The sequence below is a fragment of the Pleurodeles waltl genome, chromosome 1_1 (assembly GCF_031143425.1).
Source record: "Pleurodeles waltl isolate 20211129_DDA chromosome 1_1, aPleWal1.hap1.20221129, whole genome shotgun sequence".
NCBI lineage: Eukaryota > Metazoa > Chordata > Amphibia > Caudata > Salamandridae > Pleurodeles > Pleurodeles waltl.
The window spans coordinates 774,441,813-774,453,938 of record NC_090436.1 but is presented as its reverse complement, the minus strand read 5'-3'; the positions used below and the strand labels follow the sequence as shown (position 1 = coordinate 774,453,938).

At 42.3% G+C, this 12,126-nt stretch overlaps 1 protein-coding gene and 1 pseudogene across 1 annotated transcript in view; one reads left to right on the top strand and one right to left on the bottom strand.

Moving 5' to 3' along the window:
• LRRC2 (leucine rich repeat containing 2) overlaps positions 1 to 12,126 on the top strand; it is a 1,181,887-nt gene that overhangs the window by 1,002,792 nt on the left and 166,969 nt on the right. The gene's annotated exons all lie outside the window — the stretch shown is intronic.
• Positions 8,930 to 9,038, bottom strand: LOC138292819 (5S ribosomal RNA; annotated as a pseudogene).

The following is a 12,126-nucleotide window of genomic DNA, read 5'->3' as shown; positions in this document are numbered from 1 at the left end:
TCTTTGCTGAAAACTGGATTTTAATGGTTTTCCTGAACATTATTATACACTTCAATTTATTTTATGGGACATTCCAATTGCATGGCTGACCAGCATCATTAAGAAGGGTGGCCATCTACAGAGCCTGATGTACCCAAAGTGAAGCAAGAAGCTGAAGAATTTGTTTGGAATGAGGAATACCTGAAGCCAGACACTCATATTTCGAAAGAGTTGAAGTTGTTTAATCAGATATTGTGGAAGACTAAGATAAACTGCATTGCAATAGTCAAGTTTTTAGGAGAGCAGTGCTACAACTACAGGTTTGAAACAGGCCATCCAGAGACAAGGTATTATTTTTCTTAGGATGTGAAGTAGGTGAAAAAAGAGGCAGCTAGTTTAGAAATATGTGGTTGAAAAGAGAGAATTTGGTGAGGAACTATACCCAATTTCTGAGCTTCTGTGACGTCGAAGGGGGTCATCCACACAAGAAGACACTAGTACTGCCTTATGGGATAAGATGAGAATTGGTTACAATTGTGTCTATGATCACAACTCAGGAAACAAGTTGCAGATACTCTACCACTGATCTCTGGCTAGGTCCCTGAAGAGAATGTAGATACATTAGAGGGGAGAGTCCTATATGGGCCTCGTCAGGTTCTGAGGAAGCAACAGTTGAATCTGTGGAATCCTGGTTGGTGCTGGCCTCAGGTGAAGGATTGGTAATTTAAAAAATAGACTTTGGACCTCTGGTGGGACTCCCTGCCCTCCTGGAGAAGTGGTGTGGTTGTGGTGTGGTGCAATGTCCAAAAGTGTATTAATGGGACCCCTGGACCTACAGCAATTGCTTGACATGCATTAATCAGATGGACACAGAACATGGCAAAGATGGATGCATGGTACTGGCCTCAGTGCTAGGTTGTAGCAGTCTGCAGATGTGATTTGCCATTAAGGCAGTCGTTAACTGGTGAGAGACCTAAAGTGTTAGAGTTGACATGCCACAAGGAAGATGAGGTGGATATTAGTCCTACCTTGGTTTGGCAGCAATGAGCTGCCCCTTGGCTGACTGTGGCAGACTAGGCCATGAAGCTATTGGGTTCACCGTCTGTGACAAAGAAGTGCTGAGGGGAGGAGATGGATATAACATGGGGCAAAGAAATAAGATGAGGTGGGTGGTCATGGACTTTCTGGTCCCTGTGGATGGCACAAACGTGAGTGAGTGAGAAGGGAAGACTCAAAGATGTAACAGAAGTCAGAAGTACTCAAACTAAAAACCAAAATTGACATGCTACCCATAGAATTCGACTTACTATGAGCAGACATTAAGAAAATGAAAGAGAAAGTGAAGCAAATTGAGCTATTAGCAGCATGAAAGATCTCATTGCTCTCCACACTGCTGCTGCCTCATTAACAGAAGAAAACATAATCATACAGGCAAAGATGGAGGACTCAAAGTTAGATCACGTAGAAACAACATACAACTAGTGGGGGGTGCTCCTTGTCCCTGTTGATCTTTGCCCATTGCATTGGAGCCCCTTGCATGCTGGAATCAGGATTATGCATTGCTCAGGGGTCTTAGAGAGGACTATTGGTTGGGTGAAAGAATCTCACTATGCGCTGATAATATCCTTTTGTCACCTGGAAATCACCATAGACAAGTTGCTACCAATATTAAATCTCTTTGGTAAATACTATGGATTTCATATAAATTAGGAGAAAATTGATCTTGTACTGACAGGGGTTCTAGACTCCAAGGGCTCTGCTTCAGTACCTCCCCCCCAAGTGCTTACAAGCAATGGTTTGAAATACCTGGGTTTATTGGAGGTGTCTGTCTCTCCCCGATGAGTCAAGTGGCTTTCTTTGAAATGGTCACACTTCCAAAGTTTATATACACACTGCAGAACACATCATAATTGGTTCTGGAGACCTCCTTTTAAAAAGTTGATGGAGAAGCGAAGTTATTACTATGGAATGGTGGTGTGGCTCATATTACCTTTAACAAACAGTCTCATAGGGTATTTGATGGGGGGATTGTCCTTCCAGATCTAAGGGGATACTGGTGGGAATCTCAGCTTGATCTGATATTTGGCTGGGCTTTTTTAGATTTGGAGGACCCATCTGTGAACATAGAAGTCTCCCAGAGTATATACTGGTGGTTGTGAAGGTTTGGCAAGCAGTGCTTGGATATATTGGTTGGAAACAAGTTGACCAGGGGGACACCCCTATGGCTTACTGATCGACTGAGGGATATAGAAAGATTACCAAGGTTCCAGAAATGGGACCTGACCAGAATTAGTAAACTAGGGGATGTATGTCGTCAGACAGAACTTAAGCCCTTTGAAACACTCAGAGTAGAAATGGAGGTGTTCAAATACTTGCTGTTACCGCATGTACTAGGCACCTGTGCACCTAAAGACTGATGAACCCCTTCTCAAAGAATGAGTTATCTCTCATCAGGTGGAAAATAGATTTCTATGATGCCTTCTCTGGTTTAGGACTAGGAACCCCAAAAGATGCTCTCAGGTTGGAACTGGGTAGAGGCCAATCAAACCACTCTTAGCTCTCAAACCAGTTTTAATTTGGACAGGAAACTGGACAGAGCTTGACCTGCCCATCTACCGAAAACAACATCTCAAGAACTCTTCTGTTACTTGGATGAGAATTTTACAGAAATAATCCTGAGACAATGATGCCTTCAATCCTACAGCTACTCAAGGAGAAGTTTTGGGTGTACATAAGAACCAAAGCTAGATGCCCTTTGACGATTCATTTACTGATGATTAAACCAACTGCATTTTTTTAAACGTACATGGGCAATCTCTTTCCAGGTGTGAAAAAGTCACTATTTATTAAATTTAAATTGAGCATCCTACTGGTCAAAACTTTCATGAAAAACGGGCAAAGAACTAAGGAAGTATCAGCCATCTTTGACTGCAAAAAGGCAGGGAAGAATCCCTTCTCTAGTTCATGTTGCTGCACAAAGTCCTTGCTTTCCAGGAAAGAGTATCTTAGACTGTTTTTTTTTCAAGATTAATTTAAGGCACTGCAATGCAACCCTATCGTTTTGACTCCATGCCATCTCCGAGGCCATCTATAGGCCAGTAGTCTCATACCTCTGTGCTGCATAGACATAGAAAGGGCCATTATTTAGAAACTTATTTTTCACCCATGACTAGAGACAGCCACTGTTTTTCAGCACCTGGAAAAAGCTTGAAGCGTAATCAATGCAATCCCATGCTTTTGTTTATAATGCAATTTTTAAATTTGCTTTTCATATTTTTTTAATTGGACATCTGTTTGAGTTGTTGCATCCATGTACCACTATCACTTTCTGAAAGTAGGTATTCATCTTGGCCCAGGTGACTGAAGCTTGAAAAGAATATATATTTATGGAGTATTTTATTTGCCTCTGGATAAGCCATTTTGGGGGGTCCACTGTAGCACAAATTAAATTCGTATGGGTCTCCAACCTTTTTTGTAGTAAAAGATACTTATGTTGGTGAACACCATCCAGAGCTACAAGATATTATTGGAATTTTAAAACTGACCACATTAGACAGGTTTACACTTTTGTTTTAAGTATAAACCTTTCAGTTTTTGTAGTATGGGCTATACACATGAGAGCTACTTATGGGTAGCTCGAGAGCTACTGGCAACTCACAAGCTCGTTGGAGATCGCTGAAAGACCTATACCAATCCTCCAACTTCGCTCTCAAGCATGCCAGGAAGCTTTCTTGCTGTCATGTCCAAGGTCCTATATGAGGCATATGCAACAGATACATTTCTGCAGAACTGATTTTAAGTATGGAAATACACATTCTACTTTTCACGATAATCACATGCCTGATCCATGAAATTCAGCAACAGAGAAAACTGTGGAATGCAACCTTTCTAAGGACTATTCAGTTCTGATGCCCTTTTCCAATTTTAGAATCCTTCTCCCGTAGCCCACACAGTACTCCTCTGGAAAATGACTGTTGTTCACATTTTTGAGATTTTTCACTCACAGTAGACTGTTCTGGCACTTTGGGATTAAAGTAATCAAGTCTTTAAGTATAGAACAGAAATGCACACAAAAACAGTTAATTTACATTTCATTATTTATCACAATGCATTCCAGCATTATTTGCATACAAACTACTGAGAAAAAAAATATATATTTCATGCAAAAATATTGTGAGGCATGCAAGTGGATATTATCTTTTCTTATATATTGAAAGATATCCATTCTTGAGCAATCACACACACGTTGTCCAGATGGCTAAGGCTGGTTTGGATTTATTGTTTTGGGGATTACTCTGTTAGAAATGTAGTGGTCTCCAGGTGTTCTTATCCAGGGCAACCACAGTAAGAATTTCTGGGCTGCAATGATTGATCGATCGTTTAGATCTTTTAAATCATTCAGTAATGTTTCGAAGCACTGTAACGGCGGGCTTTCCCCCATAAGATGATGCCCCCCCCCCGACACGCTGTAACTGCAGAATGGTAATTAATCCTGGCCATGGACTTCAGAACAGGACCAGCAAACCTATGAGTAAAATTAGCTTTGTTGCGGCCAAATAAAAGCCTGGACCTAAAGTAAACATGCCCGAGATATTCATGACTTACTCGTGGATCTGAAATTAGATTTTCTCTTCCTTACGGAATTGTGGCTCAAGGAGTGGTCCAAACCTGACACTGTCCAGGCTTTGCCCCCGGAGAACACGATAATTAGGAAAGACAGAACAGAGGCTCATGGGACAGCTTAGTATTCATGTTTAATAACATTTACCAATAAATTTCCTTTGATCTTGGCCCCTCGGAGGGAGCAGAAAGTTCTGGGTTCAGTTTTAGGCTCACTCCCCCTCAAACGTTTGTTGGGGGACTTATTTACTGCCCTATACGGCCTAGCTCTAGGTTTCTTGCCTCCTTAGGGGAAGCCCTTGCCCCCTGTATACTTCAGTTTGCCAATTTTACTATTCTAGGTGATTTTATCCTCCATCTAGAATGTGCTAATGACCCAAATGTAAGCACATTCACCGACAATCTTAATATCATTGGCCTTCAGCAACTAGTAATGTCCCCCACTTATTACTAGTTACTGGTCACATGCTGGATGGCATTTGTTCAAATGACTCCATTCTGAGAGTTAAGGATTCAATTCGGCAGGCTTGGTCCGATCACTGACTAATTCCTTTCAATATCCCTATTCAAACCTCTAAACAGCCCTCCACCTGTCCTTCAGCTACTTCCCAATTGATTCGGAAATGGGGCAAATTGCGATCGAACCCTAACTTTGCCAAACAGCTTTCTGACTCAATTCCAATTTTGTCAGGCAAAGTAGTAGATAATGTTTGCATATTTGAGAACTGGATAAGCTGTGGTATTAACGACCGTGCTTTTCAAGCAGAATCCCAAATCACGGTTCTCTGCACCTTGGTACTCTCAAGCCCCTTGTAGAGCAACACCTTTGCTGAAAAGAGGCTTGAACAAAAAATGGAGAAGGGCATATGATACTGATGGCATACAGCAGTTCAGAAAGGCTTTAAAAACCTATCACAATCAGATTAATTTAGTTAAAAAGGATTACTCTACTAAACAGATAGACGGTGCAAAAGCTTATCCCAAAATTATGTTCACTATTGCTAAATCACTTTCACCACCTAAAACTCTGACTAGGGAAATTCCTCCTTCTCAATCGCTCTGCAATCAAATTTCCTCATATTTTGAGGAACAAATTCATAACATTCAAAGTGAGTTCAACTCTACTTATTTGGTGGAGTCTTGCTCTGAGAAGCTGAATTCCTCAATCAACAACTCTTAACAATCTTTCCAAAAAATTAGTCTAGCTCAGTCTTGTCAAGCCATTCTGTCCTGTCAATCAGGTTCCCTGGTAGTTCCATGTCCCGTCTCCATACTGCATAAAATGGTTGATATTGTAAACCCAGTAGTCATTGAGATTTTGAATAATTCTTCATCATCAGCTGAGGCCCAGATAGCTTGGAAATCGGCCATTGAAAAACCTCTGCAGACAAAACAGATAGCAGACCCTTCCCCACTTTTAAATTTACATACTATTTCACTTCTAGTGGCCCTTCGCAAAATCATGGAGAAACTTGTAAATAAACAACTGACAACTTTTTTGGAAGAAGCTAACTGCTTCCATCCCCATCAGTCTGGTTTCCTGGCTCTCAATTCGACAGAGTAAGCACTATTGGAAGTTGCTGACACTCTAAAGTTTACTTTAGATGCCAGAAAGTATGCTGTGCTGATTTTACTAGATTTATCGGCTGCGTTTGATACAGTGTCCCATGATATTTCAGTACAACGTATTGAGAATTGTGACATCTCTCATCTTGCCCTAGGGTGGCTTAGATATTTTCTTTCAGATCGTAAGCAGTCTGTGGTACTAGGCCCATACTCTTTGGATGTAAAGTTCATTTCTGTTGGACTCCCTCAAGGCTCTTCATTGAGCCCTGTACTGTTTAACATTTACATGGCTTTGCTGATCTCGCTTATTACTTCCTTTGCCATTGAAACCACATCATATGTGGATGACACTCAGCTTACCCTAGCCTTGGATAAAACTTCTACAGGGTCAGAATCCAACTTTAAACATTGTTTAACCGCAGTTATTAGTTGGCTGCATCATAATAATTTAAAATACAATACAGATAAGACTGAGACCATGCAGCTTGGGAAGGACAACCACTTTGACCCCCCAGTTATGGTGGCCCAGTTCTGCTACTCCTCCTCCATCTATGTAGAGGTAGTGAAGAATATAGGAGTTACATTTGATGCTACTCTTTCTTTTCACCCCTAAGCCCTGGTAGTGGCAAGAAATTGTTTTAAGTTAATAAAAGCCCTAAAAAAATGGGTGATCCCCTGCCTTTGTCAGCAAGAAGGACCCGGGCCATTGCTATGAAGGGTCAGATTGTTGTCGAAGAGTTTTCCAAGATTTTTTTTGCTTGGTCTGGTTGAGGTCTAAAGAAGGAGACTTTTACCTTAAAGATAATGGTTTATACTTTTTAGGTCGAGCGTTAGCGTTCAGCCTGCTGTGTACTAAAGTATACAATAGAGTGAGTTCCAGCGTTTTGATTTGTTAGTTGCAGTGTCCTTTAAAAATCCTTGCTTGCTAGTGGTCAGTTCTGCCTCTTTGTCCTGCCTTTTTTCACTTTGGGAGCAGCACAAAGTACTGTGTAATTGCGCTTTGTCTTGTTTATTTCTTCTGTAAGGGACTTTTTTCGGCATTTGCCTGTTTCACCTCGACAGTGAGGGTGCTTGTTCAGTCCCTCCTCCCCACCAGCTCCCTCTGTAAACATAAACCAAAATCAGAGGGGGGCTTTTTCAGGGCCAGCTCGCCCTCGCTAAATTTATTTTCAGTCTGTGTGGCAAGAAAAGTCCACTCAGTAATTTACAACGCTAGGAGCTCTAACTCGCGCAAACACGAGAGCATTGCATTCCAAATGCTTGGCATTTTTTTATTGTTACCTGCTCATTCGGCGCCCATCGCTGATCTCAGCTGCTAGTGTTCAGTTTCGGCTTCACCCTTTGTGCACAGCGCATCTTCCATTTCAATTAATCTCCCTTTGCCATGACACCCCCACCCCACCCCCAGCTTTGTAAACTCCTAACTGGACTTTTCTTGCCACACAAATGAATACAAAACGCAGCGCGATCACTTCTAACAGCAGCGTTCATTCTCCCTTCCCAAGGACGATTTGTTGCTGCTATGCAGGAGTTCTCTCTTCGTTATCCCACTGAGTGGTGACACCTCCATTCACTCTGGCCGGGAGAAATATCTCTTCTACACTTCCTTAACAAATCCAGAAATAAACGGGAAGGCAAGCCAATGACTTACCTCTTCTTGCACTTTTTTCACTTAATGGAGAGGCTCTGTCACTCTGTAAGTGCCATCTGCAACATATTCGCCATGCCTTACAGGCAGAGGGTGGCTTTTTTTTTTTTTTTTTTACTTTTGTCAATCCAGGGTCCCACAAAAAGTATTTAGGAGTTGTTGGGAAAATCAGATCTTTCATCATGGAATCCTTTCTCAAACAACATGCCAAATAATGCCCCTTCTTTCAATACAAGTGAAACTGAAAGAGACAGAGGTCTGTAGTTTAATGCTTAGGACGCAACAGTGAGTAATGTGCTCTCTCCTTAAACAGGTTTTATTATGCACACGACCTGCTCACCTATTCTTTCTGTGGTCGATAAATGAATCGTTGAATTAATGACACCTGTTACAGTGCCATGAAATGCCAGAAAATGCTTTGGAATGCTTTTACAACGACTCAAATTGTACGCACCTTTCCTCTTTTTATTCCCTGTTTCTGGAATGCTCTGCTTTTGGACTCTGTTACACTAGTGTCTGCAACTCATTTCATTCTTCTACACTGAATACATCATCGTCCTTTTATCACATTTCCGACACGCTGTGCTGATTTTTTCCATTTGTTTGCCAATAGTGGGCTCAAGCACTATTTCTTGGGGGCTAAGGCTTATTCATGGCACAAGTCTTAAAGAAAATAAGTGGGGGGACTGACCAAGTTAGACACTATGCAAGTGACATCACGGCACATGACACCACGACGTGTGAAATCACACCTGGAATCACAGGTAGTGGCATCACAACCCATGACCTGACAGGAAATGACATCACAAGAAGTGAGATCTGGTCTTAAGACCTCACGCATATGCTTACCGCAAGAAAGCAGAGCCTTAGCTAGGGATCCCTTTGCCCGTCGTGGAGAAAATGTTTTCTTCAGCTTGGGCCGAGTGTAAAGTGCAGAATAATTGTAAGTTTTCCCTTGGAAAGTGTGTATTTTAGTGTTATTTCTGTTCTTTTTTATTTCTTTTTTTAAGACAGGAAAAAAAGAGTGCAGGAAATAAAAAGTGGAAAATGAAATTAGCGAGGAAGCTGTGTAATTGAGCTAAGACGTGCAGCACCTAGTGTCTGCGAGAGGCAAAATGCCTACAGCACCTCGTATTCCAAGGCGGTCTCCCATCCAAGTACTAACCAGGCCCGACCCTGCTTAGTTTCCGAGATCGGGTGCATTCAGGGTGGTATGACCGTAGGCAGGAAAAGCTGCAGTTTCAGCTCTCTTCTGCTCACCAAGCCCACCGCCCGGAGCCTGCTGCTCTTAATCGCACCTGTACAGGCTCCCCTTGGGAAGTCGGACATGCGCTCACTGCCAGAGGCCCAATGCCCCAACCCACATGGAACACCATTTTTAGGGTCGAGCCTGCATCGCATGTGCTTGCGCATGCGTTTCGCTTGTGAGACGCATTAGTAGTTAGAAAAGGGCTCGGAGCCCCACCCATGTCAGGTCAGTGTCTTTCATTGGTTTGTGGGCTTGCCTTTCAAAATCTGCTTGCTTTCATTAGTGGAAGGCATGCATACGTCATGCCATTTCCGGTGGTTAGCCCTCCTCGAGCGCAGCGACCAAGTAATGAAAACATGCGAGGCTTGCTGTTTTCCATCCGGTTTGTTGACTACTTTTTATCTTTTTCCGCAGCGCGATCTCGCTTGGCAGAAGTCGAGCGCTTTGCATGACATCGACCCTGTTACGTAGTTAATTGCACTTTTGCTGCTACGTAGGTAATTGCCTTTTTGCCAATAGGTTTAATGTGGCAAGAAAAGTCCGGTTGGGAGTTTACAAATGTTAATAGCTCTAACTCGGAGAAATGCGAGACCTGTTGCATTGCAAATACTTGTTTCTTTTGGCTTGGAGTAGCAACAGATTCAGGTTTGATGGGTTTTGCCTCACCTGCATTCAACTGATCTTATTTGTCTTCTCTAATCATTTGTTATTACTGTACCATTGGGTGGAGAATGTATTCTTTTGCTTCGAGTTTCAAGGTGTAAGCACGACACAGCTGTGTGCTGATCTTTCTAAAGCGCATATATTTAACAAGGATTTTTGCTGAATTAATCATCCCCTGCAAACAGAAGCAATCACTGTTCATTTTGTGCAAGCTGTCTTGTCAGTAATCACTGTTCATTGTTTGCAAGCGTTCTTGTCAGCAGCGCATTACTACTCGGAGACACTCTGAGTTAAATGTATGCACTTCGTGCAGACAGCACAGCTCAGAAACAGAGAGAAGCAAACACAGCCAAGTGTTTCCGAGGTGTGCTGTCAAAAGGACATTACTAAAGCAGAGATATTTTGAGGTAAGGGTATGCACTTTAGAAAATATAACTATATAAGAAATCGTACACAGCTGTGCCCTGTGTAAATGCTCATCTTCATGACGTCCTCAGAAAGAAAACATGCATGCCCAAAGACAATTCCAGGGGCACTGTCATAAAGGTGTGCATTTTATCTAGTTTTTTAAAGCCTAATGTAGTCCAAAAAGATTTATCTCAAAGGTTCAACCAAGACATTGAGTCATCTGCTAGATATGACAATGATCTGCATGGAGGTACTCCACTCTGTGCCTGGGCCACATCTTCGAATACCACACATGCCATCACTTGGAAACGCTACAAATTCAAACTTTAGAGCAGGCAATGCGGGGAATTTTCGTCCCATTAACTAGTACTGGAATGGTGGCTACCTATGGAAAGAACGTGAAAAAGAAGTTAGTATGCCTGCACCCAACCATTTACATCCCTATTCTGCCACCACTCCTTTATTGAACAAAATAGTTCTTCTGACTACACACGGCCCAGTATTTGCTTTGAACTGAAAACCTATCCAAGCTACCCGCATTTTACCATTAGTCACCCTTGCCCCTCCTCTGACCCCTCGGATCACTAATATGATCCCTCCTGCTACAGCACCCTGAATCCAGCGCATCTTTCACTATGACAGCAAGGCCTTTACAGGGGAACAACACCGATCTGCGTGAGCAGAAGCAGAATTATTATGTGAGACCCTGAGGTTTGTTATGTGTCTAGGGGTGCAAGTGGGAAAAATTGTTATAGGCAGGTGGCATGAATATAGTGCTACATTTGAAATGTAGATCCCTTTCTAAGCGGGGATTTGGGAGCCTGAGGAAGATTGACCATCAGCTGGGAATGAGGGGAAGACCAGGCATTTCCCTGAAGGAATGAGGAGGAATGGGAAAATGATTTAATTCACTTGATGAGAAGAGTGAAGACAAATAGGCCCCAGCTACTAACGGGAAGAAAGAAGACAGAATCGTTGCCAATTGCTTAAGTTGGGAGGCGAAAGGGCACTAGTTAGAAGCGTGAAGCATATCCAGTGCCTGGTCCATTGGTGTGGCTATACTGGTGCCTCAGGAAAGCATGTAGAAATGGGAAAAGTGGAGATTAGACAATTGCAATAGTAAACGAGCAAACGAAGCTATAGTGACTGAGCAAAAACTAGCTGGAGATGAGTGGATTTTCTTTTATAATTTCATTCAAAATGGTTTGGGTTTACATATTGTATCCAGAGTTCTGACTTCAGTGGTGGTGCTCTAATGCCTTCAGAATCACATGACCATTGATATTAAAACATGAAATGAAAATGAATGTGGTCTTCAAACGCTAAATAGTGAATAATCGAGCCATAATGTCTGCTTTGGAATGACCCATGCGCGTGAAGCTAGCCAGTTCTAGAGTGGCTTCGAGTTAACAAGACCAGAGGGAGTAGCTTGAAATGATGAACGATTGTGTTCCAGAATATTGTTCCAGCCCAGTGAGGTTTAATCAGCCCAGCCGACAACTTGTGTGTGCTGAAGAAGACATTAATAAGGTTCTCAAAGGAACGATTGATTTGGTGAACTTGTTTGTATGGCTGTGCTGGGGGTGTATGTTTTGCCATCTGAAGTATGTGTGATATAATTTGTGTGTATTATAAGTAATACAAAAAAAATGTAAGTTCCTTAGTCACACATCGTATTTCATGGGAATTTAGAAAAGGCGAACAGGAGGATAAAATTGTGGCGTAGTTGGACAAGCCATTGTCAGGAGCTAGAACAGAATGCTATGCACAACCCTGGGGTCCGAATCTCTGGAAGGAAATTAAGAAGTTAGAATAAAACAACAGCCCAAACAAAATAACATAGGATATTGGGCCAGATGTAGCAACCGTTTTGCATGGCGCAAACTGTGAAATTCGCAGTTTGCGCCATGCAAAACGGGCATCGTGAAGCACATTCCCATTTTGCGAGTCAGTACCGACTCGCAAAATGGGAATGCGACTCGCAAATAGGAAG